This window comes from Ahaetulla prasina, chromosome 15 (genome assembly GCF_028640845.1).
Source record: "Ahaetulla prasina isolate Xishuangbanna chromosome 15, ASM2864084v1, whole genome shotgun sequence".
Taxonomy (NCBI): domain Eukaryota; kingdom Metazoa; phylum Chordata; class Lepidosauria; order Squamata; family Colubridae; genus Ahaetulla; species Ahaetulla prasina.
The window spans coordinates 1,483,933-1,498,166 of record NC_080553.1 but is presented as its reverse complement, the minus strand read 5'-3'; the positions used below and the strand labels follow the sequence as shown (position 1 = coordinate 1,498,166).

The 14,234-nt window shown below is 39.4% G+C and overlaps 3 protein-coding genes across 3 annotated transcripts in view; 1 reads left to right on the top strand and 2 right to left on the bottom strand.

Moving 5' to 3' along the window:
- Positions 1 to 14,234, bottom strand: part of RSPH14 (radial spoke head 14 homolog) — a 97,453-nt gene that overhangs the window by 46,592 nt on the left and 36,627 nt on the right. The window lies entirely within an intron of this gene.
- GNAZ (G protein subunit alpha z) overlaps positions 1 to 14,234 on the top strand; it is a 67,359-nt gene that overhangs the window by 30,603 nt on the left and 22,522 nt on the right. The gene's annotated exons all lie outside the window — the stretch shown is intronic.
- Positions 8,771 to 14,234, bottom strand: part of GUCD1 (guanylyl cyclase domain containing 1) — a 319,725-nt gene continuing 314,261 nt past the window's right edge. Inside the window, exon 6 of the transcript XR_009152196.1 lies at positions 8,771 to 8,905. The gene's annotated coding sequence lies outside the window, so the exon portion shown is untranslated. The remainder of the gene's footprint in view (positions 8,906 to 14,234) is intronic.

Genomic DNA, 14,234 nt, shown 5'->3' with positions numbered 1-14,234 from the left:
TTGGATTAGAAGTTCCTCCAAGGTCCCTTCCAACTCTGTTATAGTTAGGATTCAGATCAAGGAATTTATCTTTTAATCCATTCCTGTTATTCTCATATTGTAGTTATAGTATTTGATGTTTTAGTTTTAAAGTTTTATGAGTTTTTAATGTTTTATTAAGTATCCGAAGTGAGGGAGCAGGAATATTAATATACCTGGCAGAAGTAAGAATAGAATTGTGAGAAAGATGCTTCATGAAGCCTTGTAGAAAAAATTCCAAACAACTGGAAAAAGATAAGCAACAACTAACCTCCCCCCACCACCAACCCCCTCCCCCCCCTCAAATGTCTGAATGATAAAAAGGCACCTGGGTCTATCTTGCCTTTTAAATCAGCAGTTGATCAATATCACACCTTAGTTGACTGGAACTCTGACAAGCTCTATATCCTCTGATGAGGATATAATTGTAAAACCTTTCTTTTAAGATCAAAAGTTTTAAAGTGAATTAACAGGATCTGAGATACGTGATATGTCTTGTGTAGCATACTAAGCTCATAAAGTCTTATACCCAACTTGATGGCACCTAGAAGGCTAAGAAGGATTCTACCTGGTTAATACTTGATGTGAATCCTTCAGAAAAGCTATAGGTTAACCAAAAAGTCCCAGTCGGAAGCAAAGGAAAGCATTTGTGACATGTTGTTTGCAAAAATACCTGTGAAGAAGTCACTATATGTCAACCTTATTCTGATCCTTTCTCTTTACTGCCTTAGAGTTCATGTTTTCGTCTCCTTACTTTATTTCTAATTAATGTGATAGATACTCCTATTATCTTTATATATATCTCTAAGCTTTTTAAATTAAATTTATATCCATTTACATTATTTAATATGCCCAACTCAGCCTTCCTTAAATATTTACATGATACATAGTTTAATCCTTTTGCTATTATATTTAATAAAGAGTGTAACTGTTTTGTCGTAACAGCAGACATAATCATAAACAAAGTAAGTTGAACACATACTGGACCCTTCCTTTTCATCGGTATTTGTTACCAAATGTGGTCTTTTTCCTTATTATTTGATTCCTAATTGAACTTAGCAGGGACAGTTCACTTGGAAATTGTGTTGCTCCTCAGTCTAGGATTTTATTTTTGAATTGTCCTCCAATTACACTTTGAGTTTTTTATCTCTTTCAGCAGTGCTATTATTGTTACTTGTATAAAATATCCATCATCTGACAAAAATTTAAAAAATAATAAGAATAGAATAGAATAGAATAGAATAGAATAGAATAGAATAGAATAGAATTTTTATTGGCCAAGTGTGATTGGACACACAAGGAATTTGTCTTGGTGCATATGCTCTCAGTGTACATAAGAGAAAAGATACGTTCATCAAGGTACAACATTTACAACACAATTGATGGTCAATATATCAATATAAATCATAAGGATTGCCAGCAACAAGTTATAGTCATACAGTCATAAATGGAAAGAGATTGGTGATGGGAACTATGAGAAGATTAATAGTAGTGCAGATTCAGTAAATAGTTTGACAGTGTTGATGGAATTATTTGTTTAGCAGAGTGATGGCCTTCGGGAAAAAACTGTTCTTGTGTCTAGTTGTTCTGGTGTGCAGTGCTCTATAGCGTCGTTTTGAGGGTAGGAGTTGAAACAGTTTATGTCCAGGATGTGAGGGGTCTGTAAATATTTTCACGGCCCTCTTCTTGATTCGTGCAGTATACAGGTCCTCAATGGAAGGCAGGTTGGTAGCAATTATTTTTTCTGCAGTTCTAATTATCCTCTGAAGTCTGTATAACTCTGAACTCTAATAAAGCATAGTTAAAAAGAAATAAATTAATTTGAAAGGAAAAAACCCTCAAAGGGCAGACCGGAGGGACCCCTCGGTCTTTTTCTGTGTTTCTTTGTCCTCTGGGATTTGCCTCATAGCAGGATAAGATTAGGAATTAGTGGTTTGTGGTATTTTCAGGGCAATCGTTTACCTGCAGCTATTCATTCAACTGCCAATCTGCATCTTAAATCTGATCCTGAATTGCCATCCTTCTGGCCGGAACACCTGCCTTGCTTTCTTCCTCCTCTCTTGCATTTTGTAGTATCTTCCCCTGTGAAGAATTGTGGAAAATTGGAAAGCATGTTTGTATATTTTGTGCAGTCCCATGAACAATATTGTCCAATTCTGGAAATTAGCTCTGTGTTGCTTCACAGAGCAACACACTTCACATTGCTTTCGGCAATTTCCTGTGATAATCTTTATGGGAATTAATAATACATTACCTCTTTCTTTCTAGCTTTGATAACCAGTTACAACTGTACCGTGTAGGCAAGGGACTGCTGAAAAGGGATGCCTTGAAAACAAGCATTTTTGCACTGAGGAAGAAAGGAGCCTGAGCGATGGGCTTTGGTATTTCAGTCCTTCGGTTACCTTCAGCTGATCTAATGGACTTGGGTTCACCAGGATCAGTCCCTGCTCTCTCTTCTCAGGCTCCTTTCCTAGGGAAACTTCCTCACCTGCAGCCCAGGAGAATTTCCTGTTTCCATGCCAAAATCAGGAACATTCTTAACAGCCACCTTCACCTTTTGCTTTTTCCCAGATCACCTGGGACTCAGTTGCCATGGTGACTCTCCTTCCCCTACCTGCCCTCCTGGGCCCTTTATTCTTCCCTTCTTCCTTTTTTCCTGCCTTCATAGACTGTTTTTTAACACCTGGCAGTTGTCAAGGAACATTTATTCAAACTTTTCTTCATCCACCGTTGAAGAAAACTGTATTGGATCCTTAGTTATGCTAATTTAATGCTAAGGTATGGTTTTCCTGGACTCAGGACTCCTGCTCGAAGAGCAGGTGGCAGTCGTGGCAGGAAGGCCTTTGTGCAGCTGTGGATTGTGTGCCAGTTATGCCCTTTCCTGGACCAACAATCCCTACTCACAGTCACTGATGCTCTAGTCACTTCCCGTCTTGACTATTGCAATGCGCTGTACGTGGGGCTGCCCTTGAAGAGCATCCAGAAGCTCCAGTGGGTGCAAAATGCAGCACCCTGCATGGTTTTGTGCAGACCCTGGTATGCACATGTATCACCTCTCCTGCGGGAGCTGCACTGGCTGCCGATTTGCTTCTGGGTGTAATTCAGGGTGCTGGTTGTCACCTTTAAAGCCCTTCCTGGCTTGCGACCAGGTGAACTGAGGGACCATCTCTTGCCAGTAGCATCTATCTGACCCATCAGAGCAGGGAGGGAGGGAATGCTGTGGGTCCCATCTCTGAGGGAAATACCCCTGGTGGGACCCAGAAGAAGGGCCTTCTCTGTGGTGGCTCTCTCTCTCTGGAACATCATCCCCCCAGATATCAAGATGGCCCCCACTCTAGCACTCTTCCAGAAGACGCTGAAGACCTGGTTCTGCCAGTGGGCCTGGGGAACCCAGGGTGGGATGGAACCCATTTAATGGCTCGTGTGATCTGCTGTCACCGGGGGGTGGGGGTGGGTGGGAGGTGGAGGGTGATTTTGTCATATTGTACTATATTAATTTATTTGATTCTTTTTGTTAGCTTTTATTGTTTTAAATGTGGTTTTATATTCTATAAGCTGCTTTGAGTCTCCATGGGCGAATAGGCAGCAATATAAATTCCATAAATAAATAAATAAATGCTGCCCTATATTGCTCCATCCTTTTTTGTTGACAAGCCTTCCGAGATTGCTGTCCCACAATTCATTTAGCCAACCACCATCTTGCCAACTATAATGGAGTGTGAATGAGGTCAAGAGATACAGCCGAGGGGCTTCTGGGTGGCGCCATCTTTCTCGCTGGGTGCCAATTTATGGCACTCCGCATTGAATACCGTAAAAGCCGGATTTAACAACTGATCCCGGCTTCATTTCTCTCTCTGGTTGAAAGAGAGAGACAGAGCAAGGGGAGGAATTGGGTAGATTCCCTAGGGCTTTGTTTTGTAATACAAAGTCCTGAACGGTGAATCCTTATTTACCCTCCCCACCTCCAGTATTCTCTGCGCTCCTGAAAAGCAGGAAAAGAGGAAGATGTCCACTTCTGCTAGCAATTGATTTTTTGTGGATACGAAAAGCAGGCGGAACAAATGTGAGGAGCAATTATTGGTTTGCAAGTATTTTTGATTTTCTGACTTCCTCCCCTTCAGTTTCGTTTTAGAGAAACTGAAAGCAGAGCGATACATCAAAGGGAGCTTTGCTGTTGAATCGAAACTGAATGGAGATTTTATCTTATTGTGTTTGACTGTGGACTGTTGGATTATATTACGCTGTTTAAGTACGTTACAAGGGGATTCTCAGCAGGAATTTTGTTATGGAGGTTCTTTCAGAAGAATGGGTTCGGGACGTTATACAGGACTACACAGAAAGAATGTATTTAATTATTCAAAAATACAAATTGATAAAAAATGGGGACGTTTTGGATGAGAGTTTGGAGCAAATTAACCAGTGCAATTATTCAGAAAATGGAATGGAGGATATACAAATAAAAGTGGATAAATATGAAGATTTGATCGTGAAGAAACAAGGTGATCTAAAGAAGTTTTCTTTAAATAGTTTGGATGAGCTGCCTGAATTTGTGCTACAGGAGATTGTCCCTCAAATGGAAAAGACTCACAAGCTTAATGTTTCCCAAGAGTTCTCTTTTTGGACTGATGGAATATACGGCAGTAATTTTTGGATTTCTGGTCATAAGGAATTACTAGGAAATATTGTGATTGACTTTTTAAAAGGAGCAACGAAGGAAAGACAGAGATTAATGTACCAAAAAAAATGGCAAGAGACAATAGTATTATTTTTGAAACAAGGTTTTTTTAAAATATTAATAGACAAAATATTTGTGTCCCGAAAGAATTATATGGTTATATGGTTATAGAAGCTATAAGGGAGATATTCTCTGAACTGGATTGGATTTTACGTTTTAGCTGGTTTTAAATATTTTAGGATTAATTTGTTCTACTGATTTATATATTTTATTATTGTTTATTGTTAATTTTTGAAGGATTTGGTTATGTAAGGAGGAAGTCAGAGCTAGAGAGGAGAATTGGTATAATAGTTTTGGGGAAAAAATTTTTTTTTTAGCATATGTTTGTTTTATTTTTAACTATACCTTGTGTTTGTTCCGGGAAGCCAGGGGGGGAGGGGGAGGGGGTTTGTGAAGGGAAAGGGGTTGGGGGGAAAGGGGGGAAAAATTTTTTGTAAAACTTTTTGAATAAAAAAAAAAAAAAAAAAGAGATACAGCCGAGGGAAGAGTCAGAGAAGAGAGGCAGGAGCCCCCAGTGGCTTAATGGTCAGAGGAAGAAACTTAGGAAGAACCTGCTGTAGTTCAGTGGCAGAAAATCTCTATTTTCAGACTTGCAAGATTCTGTTAATGTAGCTGGCAGTTAAGAAGCCTTACAATAAAGTAGACTTAGCTCACCTAGTCACCTAGTGTATCTGGAGGCTGAGACCAATCCAGGCCAGAATTCTGGACATGTCATTCAACCAAGATGGGTGGGGAATGATGCTGTGGTTGCCAAGTGCTGTTTGATCTATCCATGGCAACTGATAGACTTGACTAGGCTATCATCCCTGAGCAAGACTAGCAATTGGTTCCTGACCCCTCTCTCTGGATGCTCTTTTTCAGGTAATGAATGTCTTTCAGCTCGACATTTTCCCCTCTTAAGCCTTCTTTTCCTCCTGTGCCAGTGGCCAGCTACTTTGGGGTTCTGCTAGATTAAGTGTTTCTCAACCTTAGCAACTTTAAGATGTGTGGACTTATATTTATTATTTATTTAATTATTTAATTATTTTGTCAACAAGTACAAGGAAACAAGTATGGCACAAATAAGTGGATATAAATACACAAAACAGAGCCATAAACACATAAAACGAGTACATATAAAGGGGGACACTAGAACAGGTATAGGCACGCTGGTGCGCTTATGCACGCCCCCTTAGGGACTTCTTAAGAAATGTGTAAGATCCACAGTAGACAGTTTAAGGGAAAAGGTATGGGGGTTAGAGAAACTAACAACAGGATCAGGTAGAGCGTTCCAGACATTTTATTTTTTTTTATTTTATTTTTATTTATTTTGTCACAACTATATATGTAGGTATCATACAAAAAGATTATATAGTAAATAAACATATATATATATATATGGGTAAATATAAGGAGGTATAAGCATATAGGAAGGAGAAAAGAAAAAAAGAACAATAGGACAGGAACTGTAGGCACGTCCCTTGCTACTTAATTTTATTTTATTTTATTTTATTTTATTTTTACTTTATTTTTTATTTACTACTCTATTGCTAAAGTCGTATTTTCTGCAATCAAGATTAGAGCAAATTACATTTAGTTTGTATCTATTGATAGCCCTTGTGTTATTGCGGTTGAAATTAAAGTAGCCATTAACAGGTAGGGCATTGTGGTAGATAATCTTGTGTACTAAGCTTAGGTCAGAATGTAGAATATTCCCAGAATTCCCCGGCTAACTTCAAGTCCACACATCTTCAAGTTGCTAATGTTAAGAAACACTGTGCTGGATGATATGCTCTCTTTGGCCCATTGTAGTGGCACCTATAAAAATATGTCATTTTTTCTTATTGAGCACTCACTGGATTAAGTGGTCCCTATCATTGCATATCCATTAATTCAAACTCTGATGGCTTCTCATCTGGACTATACAACAGTCGCTGAGTGGGTCTTCCTGTGTCTTCTCTTCAATGGCTACCTTTGCAGGGCATCTTGTTTTGGTCTTCCCTCATTTTTGCTACGTTTCCTCCCACTGCAGAGCTTCATTCTGGTTTGTGGTAAGATGCTATGTTGGGACAGGTGCTGCAAGGCAGGGTCTCCAAAACTCTTTCTAGTCCTCTTCATGAAGCTTTTTTCTTCCTTGAATGCCATTCATATGCATCCTTAGAGAGGATCCTGGAGGAATCTTATCGAAGTTCTAGTTTGATTTGCTGTTGGGTGCTGAAGTGTGTGTGGTATAACCAGTCCTAGATGGAAAGAACGTTCTGAGGCCTTCCGAAAGAAGGTTGTAGGTGCCTATGAGTCTGGAAAAAGATTTTGAAAGGTCACCAAGCAATTGGATATCTAACATTCCAATGACTGGAAGATCATCTACAAGTGGAGAAGATTTCAAATAACAGCCAACCTGCCCAGGCCAGGCCTTTGCTGCTCAGTGACCAAAATAAAATGGCTGACTAACCGCTCAGGCCTGGCTGTTCCGTTAGAAGCAGCTCAAGAGCAGAATGCAAGATGCTGGAAAAGGTCCCTAAGAATCCCAGAATTTTGTCACATGACCTTCAGGTAGATTGATGCCAAAGGACACGACTCTACCATTAAAAAGAAGCTGCACAAATTAGTTCTGCATGGGAAGTGTGCTAAGATACCTTTGCTGTCCTTTCTGAGCATCAGGGGGAGGCTAACGTTTGTCCATGAATACCTAGGGAAAGACCAGGACTTCTGCAACAATGTGCTCTCAACATTTATATTTAGCCATAGAAGCAGAAGACGTGTTTGGTGATACCGACTGTAAATAGCAATAGCACTGAGACTTATATACCGCTTCATAGGGCTTTTACAGCCCTCTCTAAGCAGTTTACAGAGTCAGCATATTGCCCACAACAATCTGGGTCCTCATTTTACCCACCTTGGAAGGATGGAAGGCTGAGTCAACCTTGAGCTGGTGAGATTTGAACTGCCGAACTGCAGCTAGCAGTCAGCTGAAGTAGCCTGCAGTACTGCACTCTAACCACTGTACCACCTCGGCTCATTATGGTGAGAATTCATGGTGGTGGAAATGTTCTGGTTTGGGGCTGCTGTGCTGCATCAGGGTGGGGGGGCTGGACAGCTCCCTATCATGGAATTCGCCATGAATTCTGGGCACTTGAGGGTCAGGTGAGAGCATCTCTCAGAAGATTGAGGACCATGCAACATGAGCATGATCCTAAACCCTACGGAACAACTGGAAAAAGAGAGAAGTGGCCAAGTCAAGGCCTGGATCTGAATCCCAGAGAGATGCTGAGCGGGATTTGAGCTTAGCTCTGTGTGCAGAAAACCCTCCAAAACTACCAGCTGAAAAAATTCTGTGTGGAAGAGTGGAAAGAAATCCATTCAGAAGACAGATAGACAGTCATGAGAAATGCCTGCTGGAGGGAGTTCCTGCCAAAGGGGTCAGTGATAGGCCTTGGAGGGGGGGGGGAACGGAGGACTTCCTTTTTCCCACAAGGAAACAGCATATCTGTTAATTTGCTGCTGAACAAATAGTTGCAAATCCATTTTTCATACTTAAAATATTGATATGCTCAAAAAGATAAAAAATACATAAGATGTACTTATTTTTTCACATGTGTTTACATAGAATTTAAGAGAGGAAGAAAAGCAATACCTGAATCTAATAACAGGGTTTAATATTGTTGCAAAAATAGCCTTAGAAATTTGCTTTAAAAATATTTTAAATATTTTTATTAAAATGCTTTAATTCTTTTTTTTTTTATTCAAAAAGTTTTACAGAAAATTTTTCCCCCTTTCCCCCCCCTCCCCTCCCCCCTCCCTTAACAACCCCCCTCCCCCCCCCCCGACTTCCCGGAACGAGCACAAGGTATAGTTAAAATAAAACAAACATATGCTAAAAAATTTCATCCCAACTTAATTATACCCTACAATCATCAATTCCTAACTTCCCGAAAACAATAAAAATAATACATCATAATCATTCAAAAACAATCTGAAAACTCTTAGTCTGATATCTACTTTGAATATAGTCAATCCATTTTTTCCATTCCTTTAAGTATCTTTCTTGCGTATTGTCTTTCAAAAAGGCTGATATCTTCGCCATCTCAGCCAAATTGGCAACTTTCAATATCCATTCTTCTATTGTAGGTACTTCTTTTTTCTTCCAGTATTGTCCTATTAGTAATCTTGCTGCTGTTATTAGATTTAAAATCAATTTAGTCTCAATTACTGTACAGTCCATAATAATTCCCAACAAAAAAAATTGCGGCAGGAACTTTATCTTCTTTCAAAACATTTTGTAAAATCCACCAAATTTTTATCCAAAAGGCCTTTATATCCTTACAAGTCCACCAAATATGAAAATATGTAGCATCATCACAATTACATCTCCAACATTTTGCTTGCATATCTGGGTACATACACGATAATTTCTTAGGATCTAAGTGCCATCTATAAAACATTTTATAAAAATTTTCCCTCAGATTCTGTGCCTGCGTGAATTTAACATTTCTAACCCAAATTTTTTCCCAAGTTTCCAATAATATTGGCTCCTGAAAATTTTGTGCCCACTTTATCATACAGTCCTTTACCAAGTCCCTTTCAGAATCTATTTCAAGTAACACATTATACAATCTCTTTATATGCTCCTTAGACTGATTTCTAATTTGCTTTACCAAATTTCCCTCGTTCTGCTCTATACCCCTACAATCCCTTTAATCCCTACAATCCCTTTAATTCTAATTAACCCCTTTAATTCTTCAGTTGTTAAAATGAATACGGTATTTTACCAAGGCAAGTTTCTTTTCCAAATGATTCTCAAACAAATTGAAAACAAGATATTTCTGGATAAATAGGTAATGAGCTACATATGGCCCAGTATAAGATCAAGGGTTAAATTCAAGATTTTATCATTTCGGCTGGCGGCTCCAAAATTTAAAGAGTATCACCATCTTAACTGCTTAACATGGATGACCAGATGGACGGTGGCTCCTCTCTATGGAATGAATGGGACTTCCAAAGCCTCTGCATCAATATCCCTGGCTGATATCAACAGAGCTAAACAATTCATAAGATATAATTCAATACTAAGTAAGGTCTGGAATAAATAGAGGAGAAAAATAAGTCTAGATTTATCTCCTCTTACTTTGCTATTATTATTATTATTATTATTATTATTATTATTATTATTATTATTATTATTATTATTATTATTATTAATTTTACAAAGAAGAGAGGATAAACACTCAGTGGAGAAATAACAGTTTGTGTAGATTGTAGGATTTGGTTATTCATCAGATAAAAAGTAAGATCTTTTGAGACTCTTACTTCACAGGGGTCTCGTTCACCATCTGGCTTCAGTATTTTCAGATAAGCTGCATTGTATTAAAAACAACTGTAGCAACAAAGCAAAGAATATCTGAGTGGATCTGAGAAATCTTAGAACACGTAACTTGGAACATCTGCTGGGTGTTATTTATAAACTACGGGTGAAGTTTTGACTCAGAAACTGAATCAAAGTTTGTGTGATTAAGTGAACGCAGAATTTAAATGCAGCAACAATTGTGTATCAATGACAATTTCAATGGAAAAATAACATAAATTTATCCTGAATGTGGTAATTAAAAAAATAGGAATGTTTTCTGGTTGGTATCTGAGTCCCCCGGGAGATAGGGCGGTATAAAAATGCGATTAAATAAATAAATAAATAAATAAATAATATACTACTCTAGTTCTGTTCATAATAATTTATTCTCTCAAAATTGCTGAAAATGTAATGAGCAGATTGGATCAGTCTTTCAAATTTGATGGCACTGTTGTAAAATTCAGAAATTTTGAAAAAGGAATGAAACAAATCTTAAAATTTGTATTTCCATTTCAGTTTGTGATATTTTTATTAAGATTCACTAAGTATATACAGGTAGTCCTCGACTTACGACTACAACTGAGCACAAAATTTATGTTGCTAAAGTGAAATGGGCCGCGGTGTGGCTCAGGCTATAAGAAGCCTGTTATTAAACACAGATGCCTGCAATTACTGCAGGCTCGAGTCCCACCAGGCCCAAGGTTGACTCAGCCTTCCATCCTTTATAAGGTAGGTAAAATGAGGACCCAGATTGTTGGGGGGGCAATAAGTTGACTTTGTATATAAATATACAAATAGAATGAGACTATTGCCTTACCCTGAGTCTTCGGAGAAGGGCGGGATATAAATGTAAAAAAAAAAAAAAAAATATTTGTTGAATTTTGCCTCAATTTATGACTTTTCTTACCACATTTGTTAAGTGAATCACGGCAGTTGTTAAATTAGTATCGCCGTTGTTAAGTGGACCTGGCTTTCCCATTGACTTTGATCACATGACCGCAGGACTCTGCATATTTATGAACCAGTTCTCAAGCCTCTGAATGGTCGTAAGTGAAAAAGGTCACCTTTTTCAGTGGCGTTGTAATTTCGCATGGTCACTAAACAAACTGTTGTAAATTGAGGACTACCTGTATTCCCTCAAAATACACTGAATTAGCTTTGAATTGCTAACTGCAGCAACAGTTCTTTTTCTTTCTTCCAATCATTGTTTTTTATATCTTGACTTTTTAAATATTTTTTTATTTTTTTTTATTCACTCTTCTCCGAAGACTCAGGGCGGCTTACACTATGTCAAGCAATAGTCTTCATCCATTTGTATATTATATACAAAGTCAACTTATTGCCCCCAACAATCTGGGTCCTCATTTTACCTACCTTATAAAGGATGGAAGGCTGAGTCAACCTTTAAACCCTAAATTCAACATTTTAATGGAATCCAGATCACTTAATCTATCCAGGCCTGACAGTAGCCTTGTCTCCCAATAGAAGTAATCTTATGAACTGGAAGGCAGGCACAGCAGAAGTCCTGGGAGCCGAAATGGAACTAGCCAAGCAAGGGCCTAAAAGGCAGAGCAGGAGAGAGCGGGAATTGGCAGCGGTTTAAGAGAGAAAAGTCCTCCCTGCCTGCTTGTTTTCTTCGTGGCTTTTAAGATCACCCCCACCACGAAAGGCCGAGAGGGAAAACCTTTGCTTAGCTAAGGCGGGGTGGGTGGGTGGGTGGGGGAGATGGATCCTGGCGGGCATTGGATAGAAAGGAATCAATCGAGCAGGGAAAACAGCGGATGGAGATCACCCAGGAGTATCGGCCCCTCAGAGATCAGGTCCCATTTGTACCCCAGCAGCAGGCATGAATCATAATCTACCAGTTCATTTTGATATATATGTCAACGTTCCTTCCTAGACAATCCAATGACAGCTCACAATACACAGCTACTGTGATGCCTGAGGTGCCTATTTGCAACATCAGCAGAGCCCTATCAAGCCACAGAACAATAAAATTCAAAGGGACTTCAGGGGGCATCTAGTCCATCCCTCTGCTTGGGATCGCTAATGAAGAGGAGAGGAGAGGAGAGGAGAGGAGAGGAGAGAATTCTTAATTCGGCAAGGAATTTGTCTTGGTGCATATGCTCTCAGTGTACATAAAAGAAAAGATACGTTCATCAACAATCATAAGGTACAACACTTAATGATAGTCATAGGGTACAAATAAGCAATCAGCAAACAATATCAATATAAATCGTAAGGATTACCAGCAATAAAGTTACAGTCATAAGTGGAAGGAGATTGGTGATGGGAACGATGAGAAGATTAATAATAGTGCAGACTTAGTAAATAGTTTGACAGTGTTGAGGGAATTATTTGTTTAGCAGAGTGATGGTGTTCGGGAAGAAACTGTTCTTGCATCTAGTTGTTCTGGTGTGCAGTGCTATATAGCATCGTTTTGAGGGTAGGAGTTGAAACAGTTTATGTCCAGGATGTGAGGAGTCTGTAAATATTTTCACAGCCCTCTTTTTGACTCGTGCAGTATACAGGTCCTCAATGGAAGGCAGGTTGGTAGCCATTGTTTTTTCTGCAGTTCTAATTATCCTCTAAAGTCTGTGTCTGTCTTGTTGGGTTGCAGAACCGAACCAGACAGTTATAGAGGCGCAGATGACAGACTCAATAATTCCTCTGTAGAACTGGATCAGCAGCTCCTTGGGCAGTTTGAGTTTTCTGAGTTGGTGCAGAAAGAACATTCTTTGTTGTGCTTTTTCGATGACTTTTTTGATGTTAGCTGTCCATTTTAGATCTTGCGATATGATAGAACCTAGAAATTTGAAGGTCTCTATTGTTGACACTGTGGTGTCAAGTATTGTAAGAGATGGAAATATGGAAGGGTTTCTCCTAAAGTCTACCACCATTTCTACAATTTTGAGTGTGTTCAGTTCCAGATTGTTCCGGTCGCATCATGAAGCTAGTTGTTCAACCTCCCGTCTGTATGTGGATTCATCATTGTCTCGAATGAGACCGATCACTGTTGTGTGATCCGCAAACTTCAGTAGTTTAACAGATGGATCGTTAGAGATGCAGTCATTGGTATACAGAGAGAAGAGAAGTGGGGAGAGCACACAGCCTTGGGGGGGCCCTGTGCTAATTGTACAGGTATCTGATGTGATTCTGCTTAGCTTCACCTGCTGCTTCATGTTTGTTAGGAAGCTTGTGATCCACTTACAAGTCTGTTCAGGTACCTGTAGCTGGTTTAGCTTAGTTAGAAGAGTGTCTGGAATGATGGTATTGAATGCTGAACTAAAGTCTACAAACAGGACCCTTGCGTAGGTCTTTGGAGATTCAAGATGTTGTAGGATGTACTGCAGAGCCATGTTAACAGCATCATCTGTTGATCTATTTGCTCGGAATGCAAATTGCAAGGGAAATAACAGTGGATCCGTGATGGTTTTCAAGTGGGACAGCACTAGCCTTTCAAAGGTTTTCATGACTACAGATGTTAGAGCAATTGGTCTGTAGTCATTTAGTTCCTTGATTGTGGGCTTCTTTGGCACTGGGATGATAGTAGAGCATTTGAAGCAAGAAGGAACATAGCACATCTCTAGTAATTTATTGAAGATTCGGGTAAAGATGGGGGCCAATTGGTCAGAACAGACTTTTAAGCAAGAAGGAGTTATCTTGTCTGGGCCTGGAGCTTTTCCTGGCTTTTGTCTGTGAAATAGGTCTTGTACTTCCTTTTCTGTGATCACTGGGGTGTGTCAGGGTTTCAAGGAACACTCCCAACGAAATAAAGCTCTGAGGCTTGAGGTTCCTCAAAGTTCCAATTTATTAGAGATGTCATGTTGGCACAGCTGGGAAAACCTAAAACTGAAAGCTTCCAGGTTTTCCACACCCAGTTGACAGTTCACAGCCCTGCCCCACACCCACAAGTTCATCACATTGTCCAATCAACTCTTCACATTCACTTGGATACAATCTTCAGGCAGTCTACATCAGACGCAGGCAAAAGTCCTTGAATACGGAATGTTGTTATGACTAACTTTCTACCGCTCCAACAACAACCCCCTCCCAACTTCCCAAGCTAAAATATGTGGCAGTTAAGAAGCAAAAAGAAAACTGCCTTCCAAAACTGACGTTGTGAACCCAATGGGATGGGGTCAGGCTTGGCTGTTG